The following is a 12914-nucleotide window of genomic DNA, read 5'->3' as shown; positions in this document are numbered from 1 at the left end:
ACTAAACATGCAAAAACTGTTGCACAATTCAGAACAGCTAAGAAATGAAACCAGCCTTGATGGCTGTCAACAGATGGATAAAAAATATGTGGTGCATACATACAATGGAACTTTTCAGCCATGTAGAAAAGTAAAATTTGTAGGAAAACAGAAAAGGACATCACTATGTTAAGCAAAATAAGCCAGACTCATCCAAATATTGCATTTTAATCTTCTGGGTGGTTCTAGAGCTCTCTCTGTCTCAGTGTCTCTGTCTCTCTGTCTCTCTGTCTCTCTCTCTCTCTCTCTCTCTCTCTCTCTCTCTCTCGTGTGTGTGTGTGTGTGTGTGTGTGTGTGTGTGTGTGTGTGTGTGTGGAATAGAAACAGATGCAAAGATTTTAGGGAAGAATAGAATAACACAATACCACAATACATGTGCATAAAAGCAGAAGAGAACATTATTTGGGAAAGGACAAATAATTAGCTTAATGATGCAACTCAAAATTTTTAAAAAATAAAATAAAAACAAACCAAATCCAAACACAGATACTTGGCCCAACTCACCAAAAGAGAAAGGCAGAAACAGAAATGAACAAGAAAACATTATTTTTTTAAAAAAATCAAATAAGTTCAGAATAGTATAAGAGAATTTTTGTGTTTTTAAGACAGTATCTCTCTATATATAAAACCCTGGCTGTCCTAGAACTCACTATGTAGACCAGGCTGGCCTCAAACTCACAGAGGTCTGCCTGCCTCTGCCTCCAGAGTATTAGGAATAAAGGTATATACTGCCAATGCCAGCTATAAAAGAATATTTTAAAAACCTATACTCCATGAAGCTGGAAAATGTAAAACTAAAAAATAAAAGTCAACAATCTAAGCAGGTCCATAACAAATGGAAGATTGAAATAATAAAAAACCTTCTAGTTAAAAACAAAACAAAACAAAACAAAAAACATTGAGGACCAGAAGGAGTCACAGCAGAACTCTACCAGGCATTCAAAAATGATCAACATCCAACCCTTCTTAAACTATTTTAAAAAACAGAAACAGAAGTACTTCAATGAAGTTTCAAACTACTTCAATGAAGCCCATAGCATTCTAATACCAAAACCAGGTAAAAATACAACAACAAGAGAGAGAGCGCTCAAACATTACAGGCCATTATTCCTAATGAATATAGATTCAAAATGTTCAATAAAATATTTGCAGACAGAATACAGAAATACCTCAAAAAGATCATCTGCCACAACCAACTCTGTTTTATCCCTAAAATGTAGGTTTGGTTCAGCATACACAAGTCAACAAATCTAATAACACATAAGTAGACTTGACAAAAATCACATGATTGTCTCAACAGTCATAAACTGACAAAACCCAACATGCACTCCTGGAAAAGTCCTAGTAAATGTAGGGCTAAGAGAACGCACTTCAATATAACAAAAGCTACATATGAGAAACTCGCAGCCACCATCATCTTAAATGGAGAAAAGCTTGGGGCAATTCCACTGAACTTAGGAATGAGGCAGGGGTGCTCACCAACCCCGCCCCCACTCTCTTTGATTCTGTGCTAGAAATACAAGCTGGAGTGATAAGGCAGGAGAGTGAAGTTGTCATGGTTTGAATATGCTTGGCCAGGGAGTGACACTATGTGGAGGTGTGGCCCTGTTGGATAGGTATGTCACTGTGGGTGTGGGCTTTAAGACCCTCATCCTAACTGCCTGGAAGTCAGTCTTCTACTAGCAGCGTTCAGATGAAAATGTAGAACTCTCAACTCTGCCTGCACCATGCCTGCCTAGATGCTGCCATGTTCCCATACCTTGATGATAATGGACTGAACCTCTGAACCTGTAAGCCAGCCCCAATTAAATGTCCTTCATAAGAGTTGCCTTGGTCATGGTGTCTGTTCATAGCAGTAAAACCCTAACTAAGACAGAAGTTAAGGATACAAATAGGAAAAGAAAAGGTCAAACAGCCCCTATTTTTCAATTGCATCTAACTATACCTTAGAGATCCCAAAAATTCTACCTGAAAATGTCTAGAAACAATAAACAACGATAGCAGTGAGTAAGGATACAGAGTCAACTTGCACAGATTGATAGCTTGTGTATATGCCAACAAACATAGAGAAGCCTGGGGCCACATTCCTACTCACTACAACCTCAAAGAAAATAAAATATCTTGGGATAAAACTAACCAAGGAAGTGAAGGATGTCCACAATGAAAACTTCAAACCTCTGAAGAAAGAAGTAGAGACAGACACTTAAAAAATGGAAAGGCATTCCATGCTCATGGATTGGTAGAATTAACATTGTGAAAATTACCATTTCACCAAAAGCTATTTACAGATTCAGTGCAATCCCAATCAAAATCCTTAATTCATTTTGCACAGAAATAGGAAAATATCCTAAAATTTATATTGAACCACAAAAGACACACCTGTCTCCAGATAACCAAAATAATTTTAAGCAAAAAGAACAGTGCTAGAGGGGTTAGCATGCCAGACCTTAACGCTATATTACAGAGGCATTATAATAAAAAATCAATATAGTATTGGCACAAAGACAGACACACAAACCAATGGAACAAAATCAAAGGCCCAACCATGGGTACACATAGCTTCATCCATTTAATGCTTGACAAAGGATGAGCCGGAGAAAAGAAAGCACACAGATATGGAATCCCTAGCTACATTCTAAGCATTTCTTCTTCTACCCACAGGTAAAGGTGACCCTCATTCTTCATTAAAGAAACTTCCCTTTACCCCAGAAAACCACAACTAATCAAAATGCAAAGTTATGGAGCCAGATACTCCTACAAATTACTCCCACACCTGAGGCTCAAGTAACACTGCTAAGCCTCAGGTGTGGGGCCGGAGAGGGGGCAGGAAGGTGGTTAGGAGGCAAGTTTGCTTCTATGTCTTCTAAAATGTGTCTTCTAAAATATCAGAAACTCCCCCCATAAAGTCTCACCACCATGGCTGCCTGAACATGAGCTGAACAAAGACAGCAACAACAGACTTGCCAGAGTGGGCGGGAGAAACGCCACGAAACCTCAGCCCTACACAAGGAACTACAGGAAACTAGAGGATTCTGGGAGTGGGAGGGATCATCTTCCCCAGGGGAGAGCGCACCAATTGATCATAAAACATCAAATGGTCAGTCCTGAAAACATGCATATAAGTAACATTGAACAGACTGACCAGGTTAATGCTTAAAAATATATATGTATGTGTGTATGTGTTTAACAAATAAAAACAAAAAAAAAAAGAAAAAAAAACGAGAGAGGCCATGAATTTGAGAGAGAGCAAGGAAGGTTTGGAAGGAGAAGGAGGAAGGGATAAATAATGTAATTACATTATATTATAATCTCAAGCATAAATAAGGATTTTTCTAAATGCTGATAAGAGGCTCAGAAAGCTGGTTCTTCCAAAGACCCAGAGTTCAGCTCCCAACACCCACATCAGACAGCTTACAACTGCGCATAACTCCAGTTCCAGGGGATTTTATCATCTTTTGGCATCTACAGGCACACACATACACAAACGCACGCATGTGCACACACACACAGAGCATAGTAACGTATATTCAAACAGACACTCATAAAGAAAAGGATAATTAAGTCTTTCTTTAAATGTTAGGCGGTAGAGGCAAATATTAAGATCTGGTTGCTAAGAAAAAATTAATAATCCACATTTTCTAGCTGGAAAATTAATTTTATAAAACAAACCAACAAAAACATTAAACTAGGCATAATGAGCACCGGGAGGAGAAAGATAATGCAACAGGACTTTCACTAAAAATTGTTTGCAGTGCAGAGAACAACAATTTTCAGTACTTAAATGCACCCCTAATCTAAATATTGGTTTCTGAATACCATTCTTCAATAAAAGCAACCAGGGTTTCTTGGGAAAATACTTATTTCCAAGGCTGAGATGAAAAGGCCCAAAGCACTGGATTAGTCTTAATTTTAAGAAATTTTCAGAAATTTTTGGAGAAAAAAAACAGAGAGGGCAGGCTACCAGTCTCTTCAATGTGAATATCTACTTGCAAAGGAATAAGATGAGGCCCTTAGCAAATAACTTACAAAAATATCAATTCACAATGGATAGAATTCAAAATGTATATTCTGAAGCATAACTCCAAGTAAAACACCAGGAGATGCTCTGCGACCTCGTGCTTGTCTGTGACGTCTGAGGTGCAGGACTAAAAAGGTAGCAACAAAGAAAACTAGCCAGATTGCACCACATTAAATTAAAAACACTTGCCTCATCAAAGACCTTCAAGAATGAAAATAAACTCTGCAGAATGAGAATAAATCCACAAGCCATGTATCTGATAAGGGTCTGGTGCCTGGAATCTATGAAGAATACCACAAATTAATGCCAAAGGGACTAACAACCCAACTGAAACTGGTTGGCTATTTATGCCCGCAATAAATATGCAGCAATGTCTAGCAAACACAGAAGTGGATGCTCACAGTCAACTATTGGATGGGTCACACGGCCCCCAATGGAGGAGCTAGAGAAAGTACCCAAGGAGCTAAAGGGAACTGCAACCCTATAGGTGGAACAACATTATGAACTAACCAGTACCCTGGAGCTCTTGTCTCTAGCTGCATATGTATCAAAAGATGGCCTAGTCGGCCATCACTGGAAAGAGAGGCCCTTTGGACTTGCAAACTTTATGTGCCCCAGTACAGGGGAACGCCAGGGCCAAAAAGGGGGAGTGAGTGGGTAGGGGATTGGGGGGGGTTGGTATGGGGGACTTTTGGGATAGCATTGGAAATGTAAACAAGGAAAATACCTAATTAAAAAAAAGAGAAAAAAATGCAGCAATGTCAGAAGAGTGCATTTAGAGATACTCAAAGGCTTAGCCAAAAAACAAAATATTATATCCCCCTACAAGGACCAGCTATATAGAGTTGGCAAAGAGCTGAGGAACCTGGAACCCTTGCATGTTGCTAGTGAGAATGTGAGATTCTCCAGTGTTGGTAGAAAATTGTTCCTCAAAATAATTATGGATAAAGGCTGTGGGTGCAGCTCGACTGGCAGAAAGCTTGTGTGAGATGCACAGAACCTGGCATTCAACCTCCAGCAGCACCTAAACTGGGCCTAGTGACTCATGCCTATAATCCCAGCACTCAGGAGATGGAAGCAGGAGGATCAGAAGTTCAAAGCCCTCCTCAGCTACATAGCAAGTTTGAGGCCAGCCTGGGCTACATGAGACCCCGTCTAATTTAAAAGGGGGAAAAGGTAGGAATGGACATACATTATGACATTATAAACCATTGGATACATAGAAAATCATGAGTCCAAGGAAAGAAAGAACTTCTTTTCAGTGAAATTCTAACCAAGGAGGAATGAGAGAATTCGAAAATGCTATTTGGTAAGCATAATAGTAAAAATTAATTGAACCAAGAACTGCTCTAGGGAAGAGTCAAAGTTTAGAGAGAAAAAAAATAGATACAGGGCCAAAACACTTCCATCCAAGTACTTACCAAACCCAGGAGGAAAAAAAAAAAAAAAGCTTCTTTGTTGAAAACAATCTGACAAACATCTCTTGAATGGAGTAGCCAAAGTGTCTTGGTGTTTCTATTACTGTGTCAAAGACACCATAAGTAAGGGTAACTTGTGGGCAGTGTATTAGGCTTATACATATATCCTGACCACATTTCATCATTGAGGGAAGCCAAAGGAGGAACTCAAGCAGGAAAGAAACATAAAAACAAGAGCTGAAGCAGAGATCACGAAGGAATGCTGCTTACTGGCTTACTCTCATGGCTTGCTCAGCCTGCTTTCTTATTTAACCCAGGACCACCTGCCTAGGGGTGCCACCACCCACTAGTGGCCTTCCACATCAATGATTAATCAAGACAATGCCCCACCAAATGTGTTTTCTCTCTCTCTCTCTCTCTCTCTCTCTCTCTCTCTCTCTCTCTCTCTCTCTCTCTCTCTCTCCTGGTTTTTTTTTCCAACACAAGGTTTCTCTGTATAGCTCTGGCTATCCTGGAACTCACTCTGTACACCAGGCTGGCCTTGAACTCAGAAATCCACCTGCCTCTGCCTCCCAAGTGCTGGGATTAAAGGTGTGCACCACCACTGCCTGGCCTATTGCCAGTCATATGGAGGCATATTCTCAACTGAAGTTCCCTCTTGCCAGATAACCCTAGCTTGTACCAATTTGACACAAAGGCAACCAGCATGCAAAATTATCACTGCCAGCAATAAAACAAACAAACACACAGACAGAGAGAGCTCCTGGCATCACTGTCATCTATCAGAGGTATGAATTTGGACAAATACCTCACCTCTTTACTCTTTCTGCTTCTTTTCTTCTTTCTGCTCTCTTGCCTGAAAGAGAGAGGAAACAGAACAGACAATGTCTAAGTTTCTCCCAGTCTAATACTTATTAACTCACCTAAGTAGGGACCATCCTGAGCAGAATGTGGCAAAGGGAGAAGCAAACTTTTCTTTGGATTTAAGTGGTGGGTGCTCTTACATAGCAATTCAGAACGGACATAAAATGACATGTGTGGTAAAGCTTTTGAACTTGGACTCATTTTAGAGAGAATGCTTGCTGGAAATTTCCAAATGGGAGAGTTATAAAGCAATAGTAATAATTCCTTTCAAGGAAAGACAACAGTTCAAACAAGGGTAGGAAAACGATTATGTGGTAATGAGTGCTTATATAAATAAGCTCCTGGAAGGGTTTCCCCCACACACACTCTTTTTCTCTCTCTTTCCTTAAGCAATTTTGAACATGACTGTTCCACCTTGTGAACCCCAGTCAGGATATCACAAGTCTTTGGGGAGTGGGAAGAGCTCCATGTCTTTCAGGCAAAACACTCACACTTTCCAGTCACTAAAAGCATCTTCCTTAGCTCACAGAAATCTCTCCTTGGCCCACAGTCCCTGCTAACTGAAGGGTAAGATTAATGTCATTTAGTTAAGCAAGAGAGAATGGCACTGTAAAATAACTCAAGCCCTCACGGGGCAATTCAAATGACCAGCAACCTCATAAATAAATGCAGTCATGTCAATATTCACCTGGCAGACCATCAAATCTGAAGTCTGAGCTGAGCTTATTAGATCATTTGGCTTCAGCTACAGGCCTTTGTACAAACAGAAACACAGTAATCGGCTAATTAGCTATCTTTTAAGATTTGAAGAGCCAATTCACTAGACTTTTTTTTTGTTAAATTTTTTATTATCTAGTCAAGATACAGAACAAAGTTTGTGAAATCAAACTATCGTCCCTTACCAGTTGTGTCCTAGAATCGGTGACAGAGACTGGAGGGTTTGGCACAGTGGTAGAGCATTTGTCTGCCATGTGTAGAGCCCCATGTCCTGTGTTCTCAGTACTACAACAAAGGAAAAAAGGAAAAGAAAAGATGGGGAAGGAGTCGTCACTGAGATGGGCATGTGACTCCATGCATTGTAGAGTGGTTATCTTGATCGCACAGAACCATGGGTTCGATCCCTAGCCCTTCAGAGGATGACTCGGGCCTATAACCCAAGCACTCATGAGGTGGGGGAAGGAAGTGTCTCTACTACAAAGTAAATACAAGGCTAGCCCAGGATACATGAGACCCTGGCAGGTGGGGGATGGAGGGAAAGAGGTGGGGAGAGAGAGAGGTTCATGATTTCCTTTTAAAAAGGTAGCTTTCCCACGTTATGGTTAGTGGTCCAGCACCTATCTACATATGGTCAGAACTAATTGGACTTGGTGAGTCATCAATTTAAAAAGGATATGAATTTGGGAGGGGACATATTAGAGGGATATGAGGATTGAATGGTGAAAGAGGAGGTAGATATGATCATATATGATTGTATACATGTGTGAATTTCTCAAAAATAAGGAAAATATTCAAAATCACCCTAACATGATTGTATGGCTCTTAAACCACACAGGCCTCTGTTCTTAAACTTCCAACTCATCCTTTTCAAATGTCTCTAGAACGCAGCCCTCTTACATGTACCCTTTCAGGCCAGACCCTCACCACACCCCACTTGCTTTAGTACATCAGACTTCAACAGAGAGCGTCTTCTATAGCTTCCAAACCTTTCAAATTCTACTCTCATTTTTATGTATAATAGTCTCTCCATCTTTAAGTTTGACCCAAATTCTTTCCACTCAAGAAATCTTGAACCTCGTCCAGGGGGCAAAAGCAGGACCTAAATCTTTTCCTACGGGTCTTCTTGAGGCTCCTACTAATCCATTCTTGGACATGACTTTATTCCACACAGTCCTAATTCCCTTACCTTCCCTGCTATACACCCCACATAATTCTACATTTCCCCCTCTCATTATAAACAACCCTACTGAATTACTTGGTGTAAAGCCTAAACACCCTAAAAAGAACCAATAGACCGTATCTTCAAAAACTCTCCAAGTAGGAGTGTATAGGGGGTTTGGGGGATAGCATTTGAAATGTAAATGTAAATGAAAATATCTAATAAAAATAATAATAATAATAACTCTCCAAGTAATAAGCCCTGGGTCCCACTGGCTGGCACCCTTCCTCACTGGCTGGCACCCTTCCTCAGCTAACCCTCTAGAAGATGGAATTCTCCAGAGTCAGACCCTCAGCATTCTTCTCCTTTCTATTTCTATCCCATCCCTAGATGATCTCATCCAGTCCCATAAATATCTTTGCACTGACAATTCCCAAATTTATATCTTCATCCTAACTCTCTTTACTGAGCCACAGAACGTACACTGAGGCTTCCAATGTACACTCAGAATCTTCCTGGGCAAACCAAACATGGTAGGTCCAAAGATTTCCCCATCCCACTTAATTATATCACTTATCTCAATTAATTACTCAAGTCAAAATGTTTGGACACAGGGTGAGGAAGCACACTCTAGGAATCGCACATAAGGATGTGGAGTTCAAGGTCACCTTCAGCTGCATAGTGAGTTCAACATCAACCTGAGGCTCAAAGACCTCAAAGAACCTGCCTCAAAAAGCAAGTTTGGAGCTTTTTTTTTTCCTCTTCCACTCACTTTCTCATCTAAGATTTAAGCACACAATATCCCTCTATATCTCTAAATTTAATATCCAACATTGCACCTTTGGAATTTGCCTTAATCTAAATCACCAACGCTTCTCGCCGGGAACTTTATAATAGACTGTTTATTCAGAGTGTCAGAGCTATATCAAGGAGCATAATTTGGCATGATAGTCAATTATGGAAGGGTGCTGAAAATTCTGTCTATCTCCCTCTCCAAAGTGGGTATTGAATCCAAGGTCTCACACATGATAGGCAAATGTCCTACCACTGACCTACATCCCAAGCCCCTTCTTTTACTTTGAAGCAAGATCTCCAAGTAAATGTATCCAAACATACCTTGAATATGTATTCCTCATGCCTCCAGCCCTTGAGTGTCTAGAAACACAGGCATGTGCCACCACATGCCCCTTGTTGTCTTAATAAACAACTAGGCACAGCATATAGTAGAAAAGGCTAGGAGTTAGAAGAAAAGTGCTTATTCCTGTGGAAGCTCGTGGTCTAAGGAGGACGACAGAGTTGGTCTGCACTTCTGGCCCTCAGCTGTTTCTTTCCTCTGTTAAATAAAGAAGTTAGACTAGATGGTCTCTGAGGCCTCTTAAAGTTCTAGAAATCTATTCGATCTGTTTATTGAGTAAATTGCTACCTTTCTGCTCTTAAAAGTCAGGAAACTCAATATTTTCTATTCTCCTGAAGGACAAAAGCAAATTTGTTTTGTTTTGGTTTTTGGTTTTTTTACAAGGTCTTCCCATGATCCTTCTCTAACAGAGGTCAGTAGCTCCCGATAGGGGGAAAAAGATGCAGCTGTCTCTCTCTCTCTCTCTCTCTCTCTCTCTCTCTCTCTCTCTCTCTCTCTCTCTCTGGCTTTTGGTAGTCTGACCATTCAAAATCTCTACTGTTATTCCAGTCTTTGAACCCTTCTTAAGACAAACAGATGCCAAGAAGATGCCAATGTGCTGTTTAGCATAAAGACTATCATTTACTGGGCAATGTGTCCCCGGGTCTGTGCTAAGGCGTTCTCATCTTATCTTTATATTAGTTACTTCCTCATGGCTGTAATTAAAGTACTAGACAAGAAGCAGTTTAAGGACGGAGGAGCTTATTTGGGCTCAGTGTCTAAGGTACAGTTTATCGTGGTGGGAAATCATAGTGGAAGAGTCGGCCATATTGCATCTGCCATCAGGAGGCAGAGGAAGATGAATGCTTCTGCCAAGCAATTTTCTTCTTTTATTTCAATCCATAACCCTGACTTATCTAGCATAGTTCTTCACACCTCAATTAACCTAATCTAGATAATCCCACATAGGCACACCCTGAAACCTATATCTATGATGATTCTAAATCTCTTCAAGTTAACAATCAAGAGGATTACAGTGTTCTAGATAAGAATGTACTATTTCATCATTCATATTTTATAAAAGAGGACACTAGGAAGCAAACGGGTTGAAATATGTGCCTAGATGATACCCACTGGCAAAGGAAAAATCTGTTTTCTCCAACAGAGTCTCAGTTCAGGACAGGCCCCATGCCCAGGAGCAGATGGCCAGCACAAAATGAACTTATTGATACTTCTGAAGTGGTATTTTTATAGAACTTTTGACTCCTTTTGCTTGGTTAGAACTTTTTTTTCATTATTGGTCTTTTGCTTGAATATTTGATTTCTGGCTTTGTGGAGTATGTGTTTCTGTGTGTGTGTGTGTGTGTGTGTGTGTGTGTGTGTGTGTGTGTTCTTTGTTTTTTAGGAAAGAGAAGAAATAAATATAAAGTTGAGTGGGTAGGAAGAGGGGAGATCTGGGATGCACTGAGAGAGGAGAAAAGCATTATCAGAATACATTATATGAAAAAAATGTTTTCAATTAAAAAAAAGTATAACAAAAAGGAAAATAAGGTTTTCTTTCTCCAGCAGCCGAGCAAGATGCCCAAAGGGAAGAAGGCCAAGGGGAAGAAGGTGGCCCCGGCCCCCGCCGTCGTCAAGAAGCAGGAGGCCAAGAAGGTGGTCAACCCTCTGTTCGAGAAGAGGCCCAAGAACTTCGGCATTGGACAGGACATCCAGCCCAAAAGAGATTTAACGTGCTTCGTCAAATGGCCCCGCTACATCAGGCTGCAGCGGCAAAGAGCCATCCTCTACAAGCGACTCAAAGTCCCTCCTGCCATTAACCAGTTCACCCAGGCCCTGGACAGGCAGACAGCTACTCAGCTGCTTATGCTTGCCCACAAGTACAGGCCAGAGACAAAGCAAGAGAAGAAGCAAAGGCTACTGGCCCGTGCTGAGAAGAAAGCTGCTGGCAAAGGCGACGTCCCAACTAAGAGACCACCTGTCCTCCGAGCAGGAGTCAATAGTCACAACCTTGGTGGAGAACAAGAAGGCTCAGCTGGTGGTGATTGCCCATGACGTAGACCCCATTGAGCTGGTGGTTTTCCTACCTGCCCTGTGTCGAAAGATGGGAGTGCCCTACTGCATCATCAAGGGAAAGGCCAGGCTGGGGCACCTGGTCCACAGGAAGACATGCACCACTGTCGCCTTCACACAGGTTAACTCGGAAGACAAGGGTGCTCTGGCTAAGCTGGTGGAAGCTATTAGAACCAATTATAATGACAGACATGACAAGATCCATCGCCACTGGGGAGGCAACATCCTGGGTCCTAAGTCTGTGGCTCGCATTGCCAAGCTGGAAAAAGCAAAGGCTAAAGAACTCGCCACTAAATTGAGTTAAATGTACACTGAATTTTCTGTACATAAATATAATTACAAATTTTTTAAAAAAAAAAAGGAAAATAAGAAGTGCATGCCTGAGGCAGAGGCAGGCAGCTCTCTGAGTTTGAGGCCAGCCTGGTCTACAGAGTGAGTTCCAGGACAGCCAGGGCTACACAGAGAAACCCTGTCTCAAAAAACAAACAAACAAACAAACAAACAAAAAAGGAATGCATGCCTAAGGGTCATATCTGCATATTAACAAGGAAGATGAATTTAGAACCAGTTCCAGGTGACTTGAAAGACCAATGTAAGACAAGATCATACTGTGGTACAGCTACCAGAGATCAAACTCTGAGTGGCTGTTTCCAAGTTTTTGGCCTCTTACTCAAAGAACTAAAATAAAAGCTCACACATATTACAAAATATCAGGAAACCTTAAGTCAAAGCAAGGCAGTCGTACAGCTCAGAAACAAATATGGTCAGAAGTGACAATGGGCCCCATGAGCGCAAGTACTCAAGAGCCCTGATCATTACTCAAGGTTTCCTTTTATAGAGTTCAAGCAAAGCAAAGGTTTGGTTGCCAAGGGACATATCTGGTGGTTCCTTGGTTTGAGTAACAGATTAAATTATATAACCATTTCTCTACTATACATGACCTTCCCATGATTCATCTAAATTTAATCACATGCACATCCAATTATGCATAGTAAATAAAAGAGGATGGCTGGAGAGATGGCTCAGTGGTTAAGAGCACTGACTGCTCTTCCAGAGGTCCTGAGTTCAATTCCCAGCAACCACATCATGGCTCATAGCCTCTGTAATGGGATCGGATGCCCTCTTCTGGTGTGTGTCTGAAGACAGCTACAGTGTACTCATATAAATACATCTTTAAAGCAGGGCAGTGGTGGTGCACGCCTTTAATCCCAGCACTTGGGAGGCAGAGGCAGGCAGATATCTGAGTTTGTGGGCAGCCTGGTCTACAGAGTGAGTTCCAGGACAACCTGAGCAATACAGAGAAACCCTGTCTCAAAAAAAAAAAAAAGTAAACAAATAAATAAAAGAGGCCCCCTAAAAGTTCACTAGAGGACACAGTTTGCCTTGTTGCACATGTACCTTAATGCAGGTGGGAGTTCCAGTTGCTAGCAGGTTGCTAGGTACATCGTGCTAAGGAGTATTTATGGGCAAAGGATTTGCATTATTAGAAGAGAAATGGATACATAGCCCAAG

General features: G+C 41.1%; 1 pseudogene; it reads left to right on the top strand.

The window, feature by feature from the left end:
* Window positions 1-10899: 10899 nt before the first annotated feature.
* Gm41041 lies at window positions 10900-11738 on the top strand (annotated as a pseudogene).
* Window positions 11739-12914: the final 1176 nt, after the last annotated feature.

The sequence above is a fragment of the Mus musculus genome, chromosome 13 (genome assembly GCF_000001635.26).
Source record: "Mus musculus strain C57BL/6J chromosome 13, GRCm38.p6 C57BL/6J".
Classification (NCBI taxonomy): Eukaryota; Metazoa; Chordata; class Mammalia; order Rodentia; family Muridae; genus Mus; species Mus musculus.
The sequence above is the reverse complement of the archived record's forward strand: the minus strand, read 5'-3'. Positions and strand labels throughout refer to the sequence as shown.